The sequence below is a fragment of the Octopus bimaculoides genome, chromosome 3 (assembly GCF_046866305.1).
Source record: "Octopus bimaculoides isolate indiv1 chromosome 3, ASM4686630v1, whole genome shotgun sequence".
NCBI lineage: Eukaryota > Metazoa > Mollusca > Cephalopoda > Octopoda > Octopodidae > Octopus > Octopus bimaculoides.
The window spans coordinates 107,128,568-107,149,907 of NC_142930.1; the positions used below are offsets into that span (position 1 = coordinate 107,128,568).

Genomic DNA, 21,340 nt, shown 5'->3' on the forward strand with positions numbered 1-21,340 from the left:
GTGTATATATATATATATATATATATATATATATATATATATATATATATATATATATATATATATAAATATCCCACTCATGCCAGCATGGAAGGCGGACATTAAACGATGATGGTGATGATGATGAGGATGATATATATATACATGCATGCATACATATATCACATATATGTATGTGTGTGTGTGTGTGTGTGTGTGTGTGTGTGTGAAAGAGAGAGAGAGAGAGAGAGAGAGAGAGAGTTGTCTAAGCAACCATAAGTCAGGGAAAAAATACACTCACATATCTCTCAATAGAGTGGTTATATTATCCAAAATATATAGTATTATTCATCTATTATGGCTGATCTTACCAATCGGTTTCGCAGAAGGAATACAATGGAGAGTTGTGTAACAATCCGATTATATAACCTTATGCTCATCAGAGTTAGCTAATATGGAAGGGAATATCTATGTATGTGTATGTGTGTATTCATATACATACATACATACACACACACACACACATACATGTATATAATAAGTAAAATTAATAATGTAAGAAAATGGAGAGTTGAGGATGTATAGTTAATTTATTTGTATCATAGTTTGTTGTTAAAATATAAATAAAAATAAATTTTTAAAAAACACAATAGAAGACTAAAAAAATCTACATATTTCGATTCTAGCCCCTTGGTAATGCATAATTCAAAGCATTTGGGTTAAATCCAATGTTAAGAATTGAAGCTGTAAGGGGTAGAATCTCTTCAGGGCTTTTGTTTTAATAATAACGAAAGTTACATCTTTGTTGAAGGGATTCAAATCTACAACTAAAGAAGTTTAACATGTTATTTCATATATATTGTGCATATGTATTTTCTAACGTTATAATTCAAGTAAGTAAAAATATAAATAAAATAAAATAAATAAACTTATTCAAAAATATGTATAATATGAATAAAATATTGTTGGACGTTAAACGATGATTATGATGATGGTGATGATGAAAATAAATAAATAAATAAATTAGGAAAATGCACAATAAATAATAAACTGTTATAATTGTATAATTTCCATTGGCTTGCTAGTAGATACTAGTAAATATTCATGTATACATCGTCATCATCATCGTTTAATGTCTGTTTTCCAAACTGGCATGGGTTGGATAGTTCGACTGGGGTCTGGGAAGCCAGGAGGTTGCACTAGGCTCCAGTCTGATCTAGCAGTGTTTCTTCAGCTGGATACCCTTGCTAACGCCAACTACTCCAAGAGTGTAGTGGGTGCTTTTTATTTGCCACCGGCACAGGGGCCAGAGGAGGCTGGCAATGACCATGGTCGGGTTGGTGCTTTTTACATGCCACTGGCACAGAAGCCAGTCAAGGCGGCGCTGGCATCAGCCACGTTCGGATGGTGCTTATGTTCATCAAATCATATTTAAATCAAATTTACATATGTGTTAGCATTTACTCAAATTTCAATATTTTATCTGTTAATAGATATATTATTCAAGTTAATATATATACACATAGACCTATATACACATGTACACAATATGCGTATATATTTTTATATATATATATTTAGGTTTAAGCATTGGTTAAATATACTAAGCATACATATATACATTTGTATATAATTCAGTATTTCTTCTAAAAGAGGGTAAAAACGAAAATAAAACAAAATAAAATAGAATGGGATAAATTGAAATACGATAATAATCTGTAATTTATAATATAATACAATATATAGAAATCTTAGAACACATATCTGTCAACTCATTTATTTATATACTAAGAAAATACCTATTACGTTTCTTTCTTATTTCTTTATTGCCCACAAGGGTCTAAACATAGAGGGGACAAACAAGGACAGACACCGGGATTAAGTCGATTACATCAACTCCAGTGTGTAACTAGTACTTAATTTATCGACCCCGAAAGAATGAAAGGCAAAGTCGACCTCGACGGAATTTGAACTCAGAACGTAACGGCAAACGAAATACCGCTAAGCATTTCGGCCAGCGTGCTAACGTTTCTGCCAGCTCGCCGCTTTATTGTTTCTTTCTGGTAAGTACTATGCGTATTATGTCATTGATTCATGTTTTTTTTTAAATCTATTCGTACTTATATCTTAGAATGCGCTTCTTGTCTGGATTTATGTTTTCTACAAATGATTTTTATATATCTTTTACTTGTTTCAGTCATTAGACTGTGGCCATTCTGGGGCACTGCCTTGAAGCATTTTTGATCAAATGAATCAACCCCAGTATTTATTTTTTTAAGCCTGGTACTTATTCTATCGAACACTTTTGCTGAACTGCTAGGTTATGGAGATGTAAAGACACCAACACTGGTTGTCAAGCAGTGACGAAGAGACAAACGCAAACACACACACACACACACACACACACACACATACACATACATACATACATACATACATATATATGTATATAGATACATACATATATATATATATATATATATATATATATATATATATATATATATATATATATATATGTATAGGGGTTGGACAAAATACTGGAAACACCTTAAAATTTCAAACAAATTAATTTTAATATGGGGCAAGACCACCTTTGGCAGCTTGAATTCTACGAGGTATGCACTCGTACAAACTTTGAACTGTTTCCAAAGGAATTTTTGTCCATTCTTCAGCTGAAAGAATGGACAAAAATTGCCTTTTGTCCATTCTCCAGGTCTTGTAATGATGACGGTGAAGGATATCGACTCCTTACCAGTTTTTCTAAAACGCACCATAAATGTTCAATAATATTGAGATCTGGGGACTGTGGTGGCCAGATAAGATGTTCAACTAGAATGTTCCTCGTGCCATTCAGTAACAACTTTGGTTGTACGAATTGTTGCATTATCATCCTGAAAAATTACGTTTCCCTCCGGAAACAGTTCCGCAACCATAGGTTGAATTTGATCAGATAAACTGCTTAGTCTTGACTATTAATTCTGCCAGGGAAATCATTAGGCCAGCGGATTTTCAAGATATAGCACCCCAGATCATCACAGATCTTCCTCCGTGTTTAACAGCCGAAAGAAGGCAGTCTGGGTCAAATGCTTCTTTTGGTCATCACCACACGTATACTCGGCCAGTGGTCAGAAATAAGATAAAGGATGAGTCGTTCAAGAAAATAACATTCTTTCACTGCTCTAGGGACCAGTTCTGTAGGTTTTTTCTCCACTCTAAATGCTTTGCAATGTTTGCTTTTGAAAGTAGTTGTTTTCTGATTGCAGCCCTCCTGTGACATCCGACTTTGTGCAGCTCCCAGCAAACAGTTTTTGTGGAAACTGGGTTCTCGAGGTGGTCATTAAGCTCAGCAGTAATTTTGGGAGCTGTACTTTTGTGATCCTTACTAATAATTCGAGTAAAAGTCCGATGATCCCTATCTGAAAGTTTTGGTTTTCTTCCAGAGTTTTGTTTCGACGAGGAGGTTTTTCCCTCTTTCTCAAAGGCTGTCATTACTTTCAAGACAGTACTTCTTGATACACCAAACATTTCGGCTGTTTTCGTTATGCTAGTGCCTGTCATATGAACACCAACAATTTGACTTCACAAAGCCTTTCTATATCTTTGCAAACGTTTTTTTAAAAAATACTATAAGATGTTTTTTTTAAATATAACATTGCTCGATATGACTTCAAGTTCTTTAAGTAGGAAATATTTTAAGCTTTCTCAATTTTTAAATTATTTTAATCGCTTTATTTGTACCTCTGATGAGAAAAATGCGACTATTTGTATCAGCTGGAAAACTTGCCCAATACAAACACACTCCTCAAAATGACCGTAAGGTTTTGTAATACTGCTCTTCTTTAGATTGTAAAATTGGAGTGCTTGAAGCCTAACATCTCGATGAATTTTTAATGTATTTTGAATTCCCGTGATAAAGGAACTTGACCTACAAAAATCAGACATCCATTTTGATTTTTGTTACATTTTACTCATATTGAGCACTAATTAGGTGCACTGCAACAAGGTTTTCCTTTTTTCTTATTATTCTATATATATATATATATATATATATATGTAAATAATTGTCACATTATTTACAGATAAATTCCTCTATTTAGATAATATCGAGGTCTCTTTCACTCTTTTGTTGTCTTACCATTTCTATCAATATATATATATATGTGTGTGTGTGTGTGTGTGTGTGTGTGTGTGTGTGTGTGTGTGTGTCCAATTACTAATTCTTTTCTTCCTTGGCTATCACCGAGCAAACACGCGAACTTACTTCGTCCCACTTCCAGTTCGTTGCTTCACACCGTTCAATATACACGTAATTTTTCACGTCTGGCCGTATAGCCTTTTCCGTTTGTTTTCCTGTCTTGTTTTCTGTCCGCCACTACATTCCTCCATGGTACAAATTTAATTTGTGGTCCGTGGGAAGAGCCATTTTAACGATGCGTCCTGCCCTACTCTTCGAAACGCCTGTGTTAGAATGGGGGTAGCTGATGAAGGAAAATGTTCTCTATGTGGCCTGTGTGTTTTCTGTACTCTGGTTATTATTATTTTTTGTCTACGTTTTGTTTGCAATGTCCTGTACCAAATATGCACCTATATATACAGGTAGACGTAGGTATGCACATACCTGTACGTATTATTTGTTTTATATATATATATATATATATATATATATATATATATATATATATATATATATATATATACATACATACATATATATATATATATATATATATATATATATATATATATATATATATATATATATATATATATATATATATATATATGTATGTATGTATGTATGTATGTATCTATGTTCATTTTTATGGTTTTTTGATTTGTTATTAGTGTTGCTTAGTATGTTTTGCTAAAATTGTTGTTTCTTTTCAGATATCATCAGAAAAAGATAATTAAAATTCCTTAAAATGACAGATCTATTGTACTTTCAAAGAGGTCAAATTGTTGGTGTTCATATGGCAGGCACTAGCATAACGAAAACAGCCGAAATGTTTGGTTTGTCAAAAAGTACTGTCTTGAAAGTAATGACATACTAATTTCATTTCTTTCAAGCCTGCCTATGTCATCAGCATTCACGGCCCATGTTTCACTACTCTGTATCATGGCAGTTTACATACATGCATCATACAGTCTACCTTTCACCCTGAGCGAGAAGTCCTTAGTTGCCAGTAGAGGTAGGAGTTCCCTGAACTTTGCCCAGGCTATTCTTACTCTAGTCGCTATACGTTCAGAGCAACCACCCCCACTACAGACTTGGTCACCTAGGTAGCAGAAGCTATTATCTACTTCTAGTTTCTCCCGCTGGCATGTGATGGAATCTGTTTTCTGTACGTCTTCGGTGTTTATTGCCCCAGTGCATCTACTACACACAAAAACTATTTTTGCTGTTAACCTTCCTTTGATATTGCTGCACTTTTATGTGTCCATAGCTTACACCGGGTACATCGTATGGAGTTTCTACTCATGCCTATTCTACAGATCAAGCAGGGCTATCTACCTGAAGGGGGTTGTGATTTGACAGCCTTTCTACTTGCCAAGACTTTGGTTTTGGCTAGGTTAACCCTAAGGCCCTTGGATTCTAGACCTTGCTTCCACACCCTAAACTTCGTCTCCAGTTCTGGCAGTGACTCAGCTTTTAGAGTAAGGTCATCAGCATAGAGGAACTCCTAGGGTATGTGTGTCTGTGTGTTTGTGTGTGTGTGTAGATAAGTTATTAATATATTTACATGTATACATTTTAAAAAATACATTTAGTTTCGCTGACTCTGTCATTAATTCAAAGGGCTCTCTTTGAAAAGTAAAGCAAAGGGCAAATATGAGTGGGCTGGTGTTCAATGAGAACTATAAGTGAGATAATGAGAGACCTTTCCAAGCAGAGCCAGCAGAGAAGCTAGCTATTGATATTAACATTAGTAAGTATAGTTGATATTACTTTTAAGGAAGTGAAAGAAATGAAAAGCAACATGTCTGTGAAGTATTCTAGTTAATTGTTAAAAGTATCAAGGACATATTAAAAATAAAATAAATCACAGATGTCATGGTAGTTACTCACATACTTAATCATATAGGATAGTAGTACCAGTGTCAACAGCTAGAAAGATATGTACTATTAACCTACATGCAAGCTAGACCTCAAGTCAGCTGAAAGATTGGCTGAGATAGAATGGGATATTAAAAGTTGACTCCACTGCTATGAACATATACAGTGAATGAATGAATGGATTGAGTAATGCTGAGTAAAAAGTGATGTGTGTTGATAAATGGAGGTACACATAGGAGAGAAAGAGACCCACTTTTTTTTTTTAATTTTGTGGCTAAGTCAGAAGTGGCATATAGTTGATTGCAAGGGGTCTGAGACTGGGGTTAGCGCTTCATAGCTTATTGCAGGATGCCTGAGATTAGTGAATCAAGATATTAAGTTATCTGTTCTTCTGTACGTTCAGAGTTCAAATCCCATCGTGTATTGAAAAATGCAGATCTTTCTGTCATGAGTTGATAGTATCAGTTATTTGAAAATCCAATAGAAACAGTTTCTTTGGTTCACTCAGAAGATTAATTGCCGTCACCACCACCAGCACCACCACCATTTAGTAAGTTGAGCAACTGCTGGTTCCTTTGTTGGCTCCTGAATAAGACATGTAATAAGAATGGTAAAACCAAATCTCAAATGAGTTGCTGAACAAAAAATCAGAAACCTGGCCTCAATATTTGCAACAGAATGAACTCCAGGACTCCACTAAAGGCATCCAAAGGTCAAGAGTATTAAACCAAGTATATTTGTTGATTTATTTTGTTTTGTTTTTGATTTAATTTTTCTTTTCATTTCTGCTTCTTTTTTTAATTTTTTTCTTTTACTCCAGGTAAATATTTCATTGAACAGACATATAGCATTTGAGCAGTGGCCATCCCACTTTTTTGTGTGTCTCAGATTAATTGGCTAATGTGTCCTTTTTTTTTTTCCTTTTTCAAGAGTGTGGAGTGTAATTCAAATTAATTTAATTGCCCAAAAGCAAATTGGTAAAGTTCTTAAAGAGTTGGATAGGCTGCCTTCAGTGCAGGAATAAAATTTGCTTAGGGGTGGCAAACCCAGGTCCAACACAAGATGTTCAAAGTGTTTTCATTACCCTAGAAAAATAGTAGCAGGTGCTCTTGCACCCCTACATCCCCTGTTCCCAAACCTACAGCTTCCTTGTGGTACTTGTTCTGTCTGTCTATGCCCTGAGTTCATATCCTGCCAAGGATAACTCTGCCTTTCATTATGCCAGGGTCAATAAAAAAAGTAAAAATCCTGGATGGTGGGTTGACATCAGACAGAATGCTTTGTGATATCTGTTCTTCTGTACATTCAGAGTTCAAATCCCATCGTGTATTGAAAAATGCAGATCTTTCTGTCATGAGTTGATAGTATCAGTTAATTGAAAATCCAATAGAAACATAGTTTCTTTGGTTCACTCAGAAGATTAATTGCCTTCACCACCACCAGCACCACCACCATTTAGTAAGTTGAGCAACTGCTGGTTCCTTTGTTGGCTCCTGAATAAGACATGTAATAAGAATGGTAAAACCAAATCTCAAATGAGTTGCTGAACAAAAAATCAAGCAGTGCTGGCAAAGCCATTCAACCTATACTAGTATAGCAAAATGGCCAGAGAAGATAATATTGATGGTAATTATGAAACTTATGTTGTTATTGAGACTCAGGTTAGTTTGACTGAGCAGATACATAATTGTTTCTCATTTAAGCAAAGGCCAGCAATTTTAAGGGGACAATTTACTTGGTACCACCAACCCCAGTACTTGATCAGTGTTTCATTTTATTGATCACAAAAAGGATGAAAATCAGAGTTAACCTCAATAAGATTTGAGAAATACTGTCTGCCATTTTTACCAATGCTCCAAAAATTCTGCTGATTTAATACTGTGAGTAGATTTATAAGAAAAAATTATCTCACTATAAGTTTTCTGTCTTTATCTTGGGCATTGCACATCCAGAACTACATTATCCAATGCGGTGTACCTTTCCATAATCTTTGGGTTTATTGTTGAAAGAGATTTGGCTGTTATTTCTTGTATGTTGAGTGTTCATGTAGAGGATTCTTGATAGCAAGGGAATTATATTGCAGAGAGAAAGTTCAACACAGTAGCAGTTTTAGAAGAAGGTTGGAACTAAGAGATACAATGGTTGAAGAAGCAACAAGTGGAGTAGAGAAAGTGAGATATGATTATTTTCATATGACAAGAAACTATTGTAAGATAAGAAAAGACAAAGAGCATGGCTGCAGAGTGGTAAAGGAAAGATGATGATGATGATGAAGAAGAAGTGGTAGTAGCAGCAGCAGCAGCAGCAGCAGAAGCAGTAGTAGTAGTAGTAGTAGTAGTAGTAGTAGTAGTAGTAGTAGTAGTAGTAGTAGTAGTAACTGCAGCAGTGACAACAGCAACAGCAGTAACAGTAGTGATAAGGTAGAAAAATGGTGCTAATAGCAGTACTAGTAGTTGTGGTGTCAGTAGAAGTAAAAGTAGTAGTCATAGTTGCAGCAACAACAGCAGCTGTAGTGGTGATGATGATGGTGGAGATTATGACAGCAAGCAGCAGCAGCAGTAGTAGTAGCAGTAGTAGTAGTAGTAGTAGTATCAAGAAAATGTATTCACCCATACTAATTATATGCAATACTTATTTTTTTTTTTTTTTTTTTTTTACTTTTCTGATCAGTTTTAGAGACATATCAGTGCCTGAATTGGCTTCTAATCTCATTTTAGTTGAAGGCCTGAATTATTAGAAATGTCTGAAATCTTTGGTAAATTCTCTTATTAAATCACACAGGTTACTGAATTCTGAAACCATTAACATATGGACAGATTCACAAGAATTATCCTTTTTTTATTACAATTTCGACAAAACATACTTCTGTTGCAATTATCCTTCAAATTTTATCTCTAAAACAGTCATATTTCTTCATCTTCAGTCTATAAATTTCTTCCAAGATGTTTGCCAATCTTCCTTCATTGTTGTTTACATAGAAGAAATCTCTTAAACAAGAAGTTCACCAATCAATATTGAATCTATCATCCACTGGGATTGTGTGACACATTTCTGGGTTGTATTTTAATGCAGACTGGATGCAAATATGCTGACTATGAAACAATTGTATAGTGTTAATTCTACATGGAATATTTTCTTTCTTTTGCTCCAAAACAGACTTTTCAAAATATATACCATGGCATGCTTGTGGGTTACATATGATCTGCAGGTGTGCTGCAAGTTTCCAAGCTGGAAGTTGGAAAATACCTGAGCATTTAATGAACCTGAGTGTTTTTAATGTATTGTACCGATGCAAACTGCAATGAATACACCCATTTCTCTTTTAAAACAATTTTAATGTTTGAGTTTTTTTATAGACATCTTTCAAATTTTGGCACAAGGCAGTTTTGAGATGAAAGGCAAACATGATCTTGGCAGACTTTAAATACATGCATGCACAGACAGACAGAAAGACAGATATGCATATAGGAGCAGGCAAGGCCGAATGGTAAGAAGTTTGCTTCCCAATCACATGGTTTAGGGTCCAATTCCAGTGTATGGCACTTTGGACAAATGTTTCCTACTATAGCCCCAGGCCAATTATCATACATGTATATATATTGGGGAGGGGGATTGGCATTTGTTACTGTCTCCTTACCTTGATATCACATAATAGCTGTAAAGGTCAGTCATGCAAGTTGTACTCTTCATTTCAAATTTTCAAAGAAAGTATGGCTGGTCACCTTTTATCTATGCTAGCATGGGTTGGACGATTTGACTGGGGACTGGCGAACCAGATGGAAACACCAGACTCCAATCTGATCCAGCAGAGTTTCTACAGTTGGATGCCCTTCCTAACGCCAACCGCTCCGAGAGTGTAGTGGGTGCTTTTTACGTGCCACTAACAGGGGAGCCAGTCCGGCAGTACATCATCATCATCATCATCGTTTAACGTCCGCTTTCCATGCTGGTATGGGTTGGACGGTTTGACTGAGGACTGGCTAGCCAGATGGCTGCACCAGGCTCCAATCTGATCGAGCAGAGTTTCTACAGCTGGAAGCCTTTCCTAACACCAACCACTCTGAGAGTGTAGTGGGAGCTTTTTCGTGTCAGCAGCACGAGGGCCAGTCAGGTGGTACTGGCAATAGCCACGCTCAAATGGTGTTTTTTACATGCCACCTGCATAGGAGCCAATCCAGCGGCATTGGCAATGACCTCGCTCAAATGTTGTTTTCCACATGCCACCAGTACAAGTGCCAGTAAGGCGATGCTGACCAGCGTTCAGCCAAGCCTGATTTTTCTTTCTTGGCCGGCTGTTGTCCATGCAGCATCAATATTCCTCCCTGTGCCTGTGAAATCTTGTATCCCTGCCATAAGGTTTTATTTCCACACACGCCAGTTTAATTTAATTTGTCCTTAGTCGAAAGACTCCTGTTGTTATGTCCTTTTATTATTTTTATTGTATTTGTGTAACGTTGTCCATTTTATCCATCCTTGTTTTTGTATACATTCGCTGCTTTCTTCCAAGGAATCTAATGCCCTTAGCTTAGCTTTTCCTTGAGGCTGGCCAGATTGGAGCAATCTCAAGTATAATCAGCTGAAATTGCGAAGATAATCTGGTACTCGACTGAGGAAAGAAAACTTTGAATAACTTGTCCTTGATTTCTTTGTATCGTCTGTCTGGATGTTTTGTTGTCCCATTTTTGTATCACCTAACTGTCCAGATGTTTTGTTCTCTTGTCCCATTTTATATTATATATATATATATATATATATATATATATATATATATATATATACTCAAGTACCCAAAATAACAAGGAGTTTCTACTTCATAAACAGGAGTTACACCACAGTCATTTTGTGATCTTTGCTACCCTGGTATCTATTAACCAATTTATTTTGTCCGAGTTATTTATTAATTAGGAGAAAATAAATACATATAATATATATATATATATATATATATATATATATATATGTATGTATTTATATTTATATGGAGCCTGGTGTTGCCATCCGGTTTCACCAGTCCTCAGTCAAATCGTCCAACCCATGCTAGCATGGAAAGCGGACGTTAAACGATGATGATGATGATGATGATATATATAGATGCAGGCATGGCTGTGTGGTAAGAAGCTTGCTTCCCAAACTGCATGGTTCCTGGTTCAGTCCCACTGCATGGCACCTTGGGCAATTGTCTTCTTCTAAGCCTTGTGTGTGGATTTGGTAGATGGAAACTGGAAGAAGCCTGTGGTATATATATGTATATGTGTGTGTGTGTGTGTGTGTACACCTTAACATCCATTTTTATATTCTGTTGAAGGAGGCATACAGCTTAGTTAAAGTGTTGGATTTATAATCATAAGATTGTGGTTTCAATTCCAAGCGATGCATTGTGTTCTTGAGAGAAAACACTTCATTTCAAGTTGTTCCAATCCACTCAGCAAGCAAAGATGAGTATCCTTGGGATGGACTGGCCTCTTGTCCAGTGAGGAGTAGGGTGTGGACCAGAGAATCTGGGAAACTGATGCTATGAGTCTATATGACTAAAGAAGGAGCTTTATCCTTTTTTTTTTTGTAAGATGAAGAGATTGTCATACTTGTATCATTATTCATTGTGATCTTTTGTCATCTCATATGTGCAATCCACCAGCCAAAGATCAATCTGATTTCAACACTTCTATATTTTCCCACTCCAGTACAGTTGTTTTTGTTTACATTAAAATTAATAATAACCAGCTTTTCTCTTTCTTTCTCTCTCTCTCTCTGTCTCTCTCTCTCTCCCCTCTCTGTCTCTCTCTCTCTCTCTCTCCCTCTCTCCCCACCATGGTCTCATTTTTATGCAGGTTTATATTACATACTCATTTCTCCCTCTTATCTTCTACATTCAGGACCCTTGTCTCTATACCATGCAACATCATATTCATTCCTTAAGTTTGATCAATACAACAAGAGAAACACCTAGAGAAACTCTTTGTTGCTATAGAAACAGAAACTAAGAAGCTGTATCATGTGTGTGTGTGTGTGTGTTTGTGTGTGTGTGTGTGTGTGTGTGTGTGTGTGTGCGTGTTTTTGTGTGTGTGTATCACCAAAGGCATCAAAAGCTTAAGTGACTTCCATCAATTGAAATCAGTTTACAATCTAAACTTGCCAGGAGCTTTCATGTTCCACAACCCTCATCCAATTCAGTTGCAAATATAAACAGCCATTCTACTTTGAAATTGTGTTGTAAACAAGTCACATTTCTTTCAAGCCAGGAAACATCAACAAAAACTGAGCTAATGTTTCATTCTCAATATAGGATTTTTTTCTCTTTTGTCTTCTGTCTTTTTTAAGTTTTCTTTTAAGAATCGAGGATATTATTAACTTGATGATATTTTTTGAAAGAAATTATTAACAAGCCCAGTCATTTATCTATTTCTACTTGACACTTTTGTTTATTTAATTCATGATGAATCCAGTTTGTATTTACATACATACATACATTAGCTCTGGCAGAGACAAAATTGGTCCTCAAATACAGAACCACCCACATTGCAAAATGCTACCGGCCAATTGCATACCAGAACTTAATGTATAAGATATATACAGCATGCTTAAACCTCTTCTCCCAGGACCATTGTGAAACCAATAACATCATCACAGCAGAACAAGCAGCTGGGAAGAAGGGAGTCTGGGGATGTACCGAGCAATTGTTAATCAAGAAAACTGTGATGTCAGAGGTGCAAGTACATAGGAGGAACCTAGTTTCAATGTGGCTAGACTACAAGAAAGCCTTTGACTTTGTTCTCCACTCACGGATGCTAGAGGCCCTTCAACTTGCTAAAGTTCCAGTGAGCATAGTCAAAGCCATAGCTGACCTGACTTCATCGTGGGCCACCATCTTGAAACACAAAGAGTGACTGTATTATCACTGATAGAATGCATTATCACAAAGGCTTATTACAAGGGGACAGCCTCTCTGTGATGTTATTTATACTTTCTTTAAACACCTTGTTATTCATGTTAAGGAAGTCTGAAGGATATCTCACTGGTTCACAAGGAAACTGATATACCAAAATTACACACTGTTTCTTTGTGGATAACTTGAAACTTTATGCAAAGAATATGCATGAGATGAAAAAGAGCCTTGACCTAGTTACAACATTTCCAAAGGATGTAGGGTTGGACGGTCGTGAAAAGGGTGAAAACTATAAACCAGACTAGCAACATCTCCAGCAATGATTTGACCGTTTCCCCTATATCTGATGAAGAATGTTACAGGTGTCTAGGAGTGGATGAAAACATATCTTACAATGGCACTTGTAACAAAACATGTGTCACTAAAGAATATAACAACCAAATAAAGAAAATTTGGACCTCAAAACTCTTTGCATTCAATAAAACAGTAGCCCCAATGTATTTGCAGTGCCAGTAAACATACCAACATTTGGGCTGCTTGATTAGATGGTTGATGAGATCTGAGCTATTGATGAGAAAACCCGAAAAATACTAACAAGCACACATAATTTCCACATAAAGTGATGTAAACCACCCCTACCTAAAATGAAAACAAGGCGGCAGAGGCTTAACGTTGATCCAAAATGCCTTTGAGTGTCATATCATATCCTTTCAGTAACATCTTTTAACCACAAAGTGTTAAAGTGCATCCCTTGACCAAGTTTGCATATATGTGGCTGATAACAACATAAGACTTGAAAAGCAGGTCGTTGAGCAACATTCCTTGTCTGATAACCTTAAATACATACCCAAAGAAGTCACATGACTCTACCACAACATATCATCAGATGAAAGAATGGGCCTATATGAGCAGAAGATTATGCATGAATATGTTAATAGAAAGCTCTGAGATGATAGTAATATTGATCATCAAAGCAGTCTGTCATGGACCAATAGCTGGATTACTACCTCCTGCTTTGAAGGGTATGTGTTTGCAATCCAGGAACAAGAAATATTAACCATATACCTGATACACAAAAGGGATAGAGATGCAAGAAAACCAATAAACTGTGACAACCGATGCAGACTTTCTGGAGTTAACACTGAAGATATCACCCACATCTTAAGCAGATGTCCAATAATGTCATCATGGTATTATCTACCGATGAGACATGATGTTGTAGCTAGGACACTCTATAATGAAATCCATCAGAAGGATAACCCACAGAACAGTACGGTAGAAGCCATAACCACACATAATAAAAAGGAGTACTGGTGGAATGTCCCAGTGAAAACCTCAACAGTGAAAGCACAACAGGCCTGATATAATGATTTGGAATAGAAAAGAGAAAGTGTGGACAGTTGTGAAAATTAGCTGCTCAGCAGGTGTTAACATAAAGCTGAAGATCAGTGAAAAAGAGAATATCCATGCTGATCTATTGAGAAATCTGCAGATTAGAAGTTCAGGTTTATACCTGTAATTATTGGGACCTTGCAATACATAACACACTGCCTAAATACCAATCTTGAGACATTAGTCTTCTCAAAACCAGAAAGGTGGAAGCTAATTCTAAGACTATAGATCCAATCCATCACTGGAACTGTAAAAATCTGTAAAATTTCCCAGAAGTTTATCAATTAAATATATATGAGCACATCTAGATATGCAGCTATATGCATAAAAATATATACATAAAACACAACATACAAATCTGCACATATACATACATCCATACATACAAAAATACCCTGTTGTTTATGTTGAAATTCCAATGAAGGAGCTTTGGATTTAGGTTAGAAACCAGTTCTTTCTCTATTGGCAAGAAATCTTGAAATAAAACTGAACAATGACATGCATACACATGCGTGTGTGTGTGTGTGTGTGCGTGTGTGTGTGTGTGTGTGTGTGCGCATGTGTGTATTTATTTTTTACCTTTTACTTGTTTTACTCATTATATTGCGACCATACTGGGGTACCACCTTGAAGAATTTACAGCCGAATGAATTGACCCTAATACTTATTTTTTTTTAAAGCTTGATACTTATTCTCTCGGTCTCTTTTGTTAAACTGTTAAGCTACCAGGATGTAAACACATCAATACCAGTTTTCAAGTGGTGGTGGAGGACAAACATAGACACAAAGACACATATACATACACACACACACACACACACACACACACACACACACACACACACACACATATATACAACGGACTTTTTTCAGTTTCTATCTACCAAATCTATTCACAAGGCTTCAGTCGGCCCAAGGCTATAGTAGAAGTCACTTACCCAAGGTACTATGCTGTGGGATTAAACCTGGAACCATGTAGCTAGGAAGCAAACTTCTTATCACACAGCCATGCTTGTGCCTATTTGTTGAAGAAAAATATCAGTTTCTTACAGTTGATACTGTTTGTAACACAAAACCAGATAACCAATTTAATATTATATGAGAAGATATCAGAGAAGATTTACCAAATCCTACTATTTACATTGGTGAAGGAATACTGCAAGGTTTTTTTCTGACTTTTGTTGTTTGAGTCACAGAAGACAGGTTCGACTGAACAGTCCTATGGTATAGCTGTAACTTCACAAAATATTCACTCCACATTTCTACACAGGATCAAACATGCATTTATTGAACTTTTCTTTTTCTTTCATGATTGTTTTATTAGATGATCATCAACCATTTGAGTGTTCATGTTTGTGCATATTATCAACAGGTAGTCAGCCTTCTGGATAAGATCTATTGAATGCAACATTTCTTCTAACTACCTCTAATGAAGTGATTAAGCTCAGGCCTGTATGCTAATGAACTATTTTTCAGTTTTAAGTGCATTGTTTTTCAGCTTCGGGTCAGCTCAAACCAACAATGGGATCCATCAATAAGAACATCTTATTACTATATTACATCTTTAGGGTGGTAGATTGACAGAATCATTGCAGCATTAAAAAAAAAAGTGCCCGGTAGCATTTTGACCAACTCTTTGCGTTCTGTGTTCAAATGCTGAAGTCAACTTTGCCTTTCATACTTTCAGAGTCATCATCATCATCATCATCATCATTTTCATCATCGTTGCCATTGTCATTTAATATCTCTTTTCCATGCTGGCATGGATTGGACAATTTGACCAGAGTCAGCAAGCAGGAGAGCTGCATCAGATTCCAGTCTGATGTGACATGGTTTCTATGGCTAGATGCCCTTCCTAACACCAACCACTTTACAAATTGTGCTGGGTGTCTCTTATGTGACACCAGCATAGGTGCTTTTGCATGGCACCAGCATGAGTGCTATCATATGGCACTGGCAAAGAAGCTTTTTATTTGGCACCAGCACAGGGCTCTTGCAGGCTAATCTTCTTCAGCAGGGGAGAAGTGGCATTAACTACTCTGTTGTGGAGGACAGGTCTTGCATTGAGCAAGGCACTAGATATCTTGGTCCTCTGTCAATAAAATATAATACTAGTCAAGTGCTGGTATTGATGCAATGAACCCCCACCCTCAAAACTCTTGGCTTTATGCCTGAATTATTAATGATTACATAAAAGCTTTAAAATTCGGAAGTTTGAGAAGAAATACAAAGTAATTTTTAAGGAGTGGCTGTGTAGTAAGTAGCTTGCTTAACAACCACATGGTCTCGGGTTCAGTCCCACTGTTGGCACCTTGGGCAAGTGTCTTCTACTATAGCCTCAGGCCAACCAAAGCCTTGTGAGGGGATTTGGTAGACGGAAACTGAAAGAAGCCCATCGTATATATGTATATATGTATGTGTGTGTATAGGTTTGTGTGTCTGTGTTTGTCGCCCTAACATCGCTTGACAACTGATGCTGGTGTGTTTAGGTCCCCATAACTTAGCGGTTCGGCAAAAGAGACTGATAGAATAAGTACTAGGCTTACAAAGAATAAGTCCTGGGGTCGATTTGATTCAACTAAAGGCGGTGCTCCAGCACGGCCAAAGTTGAATGACTGAAACAAGTAAAAGAGTAAAAGAGAGAGTAAAGCTTAATATTACTTTCATCTTTTGTAATGTTATTGCAAAAGACATGAACAACACAAGTGCATAATACCAAAACAAGAATTTATTATATATCATTGATTATTGTTACATCAAATAAAGATGATTGTTATCCCATTCCTTTAGATTTATTTTTGATATTTGAATGAACCAGCCAAGAAGTAATATCCACAGTGATGGTTCAGATTTAATGCCAAGTGGAAAGTAATGTAGTAATGTCTTTCCTAGGAAGAAGAAATCATTAGAAAACATGAAGAAATAGCAAGTAGATGTATGTCTTTGCAGGTATGTCATAATTGTTAGCAGTAAGAAAAGTACTAAATGGAAAAATATGACATGGCAGATCATAGTTGAATCAGCTGGAAAGAAAAAATATTGTAACAAGGAGAATTTGATTTCAACGTTTTGGGGAAAAAAATATAAAATATATAAAAATAGAAGAGAAGAAAATGTATAATAAAATAAATCAAAATCTAATAATAAAATAAAACAATTCTCTTGGAGAAACTGCAAAGAAGAAAAAAAGCTTGATGGGAAAATGATTGAGAGAATATAAGAAACAAAATCATACATTGGCATATTCATGAAAATGAAAATGATAAAAAAATATACGAACACCACTTTTGTTCCTATTCTGCCAGCAGCTATTCTAATGGAGACATTTACAGAGAGGTGGAATAATTTCTTTGATATTTAGTTGCTTGTTATTCAGAAAGGAAGTTACGTTGGAGAATGTAACAAGAGGAATCTTGAGACGTTTTCACTGAGTATGTTTGCTATTTCTGTGATGTGAACATAATTTTTTCTCAGCTGCTCCATTACCTATTTATGGTTGATTTATGGAACAAATGAGATGAAACCTAAGATTGATAGATAACTCAAGGTGATCGAGGAGATTGGGAGGTGAAGAAAATGGATATTGTTTCATTAGAGTTGTTGAGAAGATTATTGTTGCGGATGTTGTTGTTTTTGCATTTATTATTATTATTATTATTATTATTATTATTATTATTGTTATTGTTCAGTAGTTTTATTTTTATAACGTGCTTTCACTTCACTACCGAGCGCAGCTCTGTGTGCCTTGGGTATGTGCTGTGGTTTGCTGTGATGCTCTTATGGTTACTGTATAGAAAGTGTTTTGCGTAGGATGTGTGCAGTGCCCAGTAGTGCAATTTTCTGTATGTTATATATATTTGTAAGTCCTGGTGTTTTTGTTATGTATTTGTCTGAATATTTTTTTATTATACCTAAGGCACCTACTATGATAGGAATTGTTTCTGTGTTTAGATTCCACATTCGAGTTACCTCTATTTCCAGGTCTTTGTATTTTGAAAGTTTTTCCATTTCTTTTAGGGAAACGTTGTCATCTGCTGGTATTGATACAACAATTAGAAAGCATTTTTTTCTTCATGATCTTTGACAACTATATCTGGTCTATTTTCCTTAATTTCTCTATCTGTGTGTATTGGCATATCCCAGAGTATGGTTGCTTTCTCGTTTTTTGTGACCTTTCCTGGCGTGTGTTTATACCATCTTTTTTCTGTTGTTATTCCATAGTGTTGGCATAGCTTCCAGTGTATATAGGTCCCAGCTTTGTCATGTCTGTGAATATATTCCTTCTTAGCCAGGACTGGGCAGCCAGAGATATGATTTATTGTTTCTTGTCCATCTCCACATATTCTACAGTTACTTGTTATGTTTCTTTTCATTATATGTTTTTGGTAATTTCTGGTGGGGAGGCTTTGGTCTTGTGCACTATTATTATTATCATCACCATCATTATTATTAAAAGAAAATACCAAATAAATGACCGCATTATAAGAAATACTAAGAAATAAAAATTAACGATCCCTCTCTCTCCCTCCTTCTCTTTATTTCACTCTCTAATTCTCTGTCTCTCTATTTACATGTGTGTGTGTGAGTGTGTGTGTGTATGTGTACATGTGCAAGTAAAAAAATACAGAGGGAGAGCAACATATACATACATACATATACATACATACATATAAACCAGTGCTCTATGAGTTACAACAAGAGTTCCAGTTGATCCAATCAACAGAACAGCCTGCTCGTGAAATTAACTTGCAAGTGGTTGAGTACTCCACAGACACATGTACACTTAACATAATTCTCAGGGAGATTCAGTGTGACACAGAATGTGACAAGACTGACTGTTTGAATTACAGGTACTTCTCATTTTTGCCAACTGAGTGGACTGGAGTAAGGTGAAATAAAGCACCTTGCTCAAAGACACAATACAACACCAGGAATTGAACTCACCAGCTTATGATCATGAACCAAATACCCAAGCCACAAACCCACATGCCTTCTCTTATATATATATATATATATATATATATATATTTCTATATACACACATATATATATTTGTATGTATGTGTGTGTGGTGTGATGGAGGAAAAAGACAACGAGAAGCAAAAGGGAGAAAGAAATACAGTGATTTTACCTTGTCAACCGTGGCGGGATAAACGATCACTCCAGATCAAACCATGACTTCTACGCATGCCGTCTCTGCTCGAACTGACCATATGTGCTCGCTGTCCACGCATCCGCCTGTGACGACTTCCGCTGGCCCCTGCAGTCTTCACTTCCGTTTGCTTCATCCGCGATCCCTCTCCACCAACAGCACATAGCTCATCACAGCCCATAACACCACATGTAACACCACATTGTGTATATGTATGTACATTGTTCATCAAGGTAAATTCCTTCCATCCTGCCCTTATCTTCTGCAATGTTTCAGCATCCTTTATTCAAGTGCCATGTTTGTGTGCTCCAAGTAGATGCACTCTATTAACTTCTTGATTTCATCATGTCTCACCTCTGTTCAGCCTTGTGCTATGTCTTCAGACTGCATTCTGTTTTTAGTCACTTCAATGGAATAATTCTATCTGCACTCTTACACACAAGTGAGATCTGGACTACTACAAAGAAAGAACATCGATTAGCTACAATGCAAAGGGCCATGGAAAGATCCATGCTAGGAATATCATTGCAAGAGTGTATCCGAAATGAAGTAGTTCAAGATAAGAGCAGAGTGAATGATGAGATTGCAGAATACTGAAAATACAAGTTCCACTGGGTTAGACAAGAGAACAGAAGGATTATGCTATCTTTGCCACCAATCATGATCGCAAAATCTCTGTCAGTCATCAATAAGGTAGTCTTCAGAAAGTTTTCATAAAAGCAGTCCTTTTCTGCCCTGTTAAGCATATCCAGAAATAAGTACTGCTACTGTGTTACCTATAACTAAGGATGGATGTGGTGATGGAAGTAAGTTAAACATATGCAAAATACGTAAATTCAAAAGGAGACAAATGGAAATGAAAGAATTAGGGGGCACTGCTTCTAGCATGTGTGAAACCCCAAATGTCATGAGAGAAGCATCCCCCCAAGTTACATGAGAGAGAAAGATATAGAGAGAAAGGGAAGATATTAAAGAGGACAATTAAACTTGTGCTAGATACATGCATACTTACATACGAACACACATACATACTTACATATGTATGTACATAGATACATAGATGCATGCATATATACAAACACACATACATACATATGTACATAGATATATATACATACATACACGCTCATATATATATATATACATACACATACACACACTCACACACACACTCATACATATGTACATACGTACATACATACACACATACATATGTACATACAAGCACACACACACACACACAGATACATACATACGTATGTACGTACATACACATATACACAGACACACACACATACATATGTACATACATGCAGACATACATACATACATACATAAATACGTACATACATACATACACACATACATACATACATACATACATATTCTCTTTGAAGTACAATTTCTTATTTTTTAAGATGACAAGTCGTAATCTAAAACATTCCATTTTGTTTTCTTCCTCCTCTCTTCTACATTTCTGCTTACAAGTGAACTGAATATTAAAATATAAAATATATGGTAGTTTTACTAAGGTAGTTCAGCTGATGTTTTGGAATATTAGAATTAATACTATCAAATGCTCAGGTCACAATGACATGACAATAAGCAATCATGTGCAGTGAATACATAATATTCAGTATGAAAAGTAATGAAGAGTTGAGTATCATGGCTCACAAGACCAAGACAGTGCTTGTAATAACGAGAGACTTATAAAAACAATCAACTGCAGTTCTTACTAACTTCCAGTACTGATGTTTATGTCTGGTTAATTATCCTTAATGACCACATCAGCAGCATAGAATGTGCACTTCAATTTCACAATAAATGTGTGTGTGTGTGTGCGCGCGTGTGCGTGTGTGTGTGTGTGTGTGCACGC

At 36.1% G+C, this 21,340-nt stretch overlaps 1 protein-coding gene across 1 annotated transcript in view; it reads right to left on the reverse strand.

The window, feature by feature from the left end:
• LOC128247290 (general transcription factor II-I repeat domain-containing protein 2-like) overlaps positions 1–20,961 on the reverse strand; it is a 38,519-nt gene extending 17,558 nt beyond the window's left edge. The window contains exon 1 of the mRNA XM_089349431.1: positions 19,444–20,961. The gene's annotated coding sequence lies outside the window, so the exon portion shown is untranslated. The remainder of the gene's footprint in view (positions 1–19,443) is intronic.
• Between the last annotated feature and the right edge of the window lie 379 nt (positions 20,962–21,340).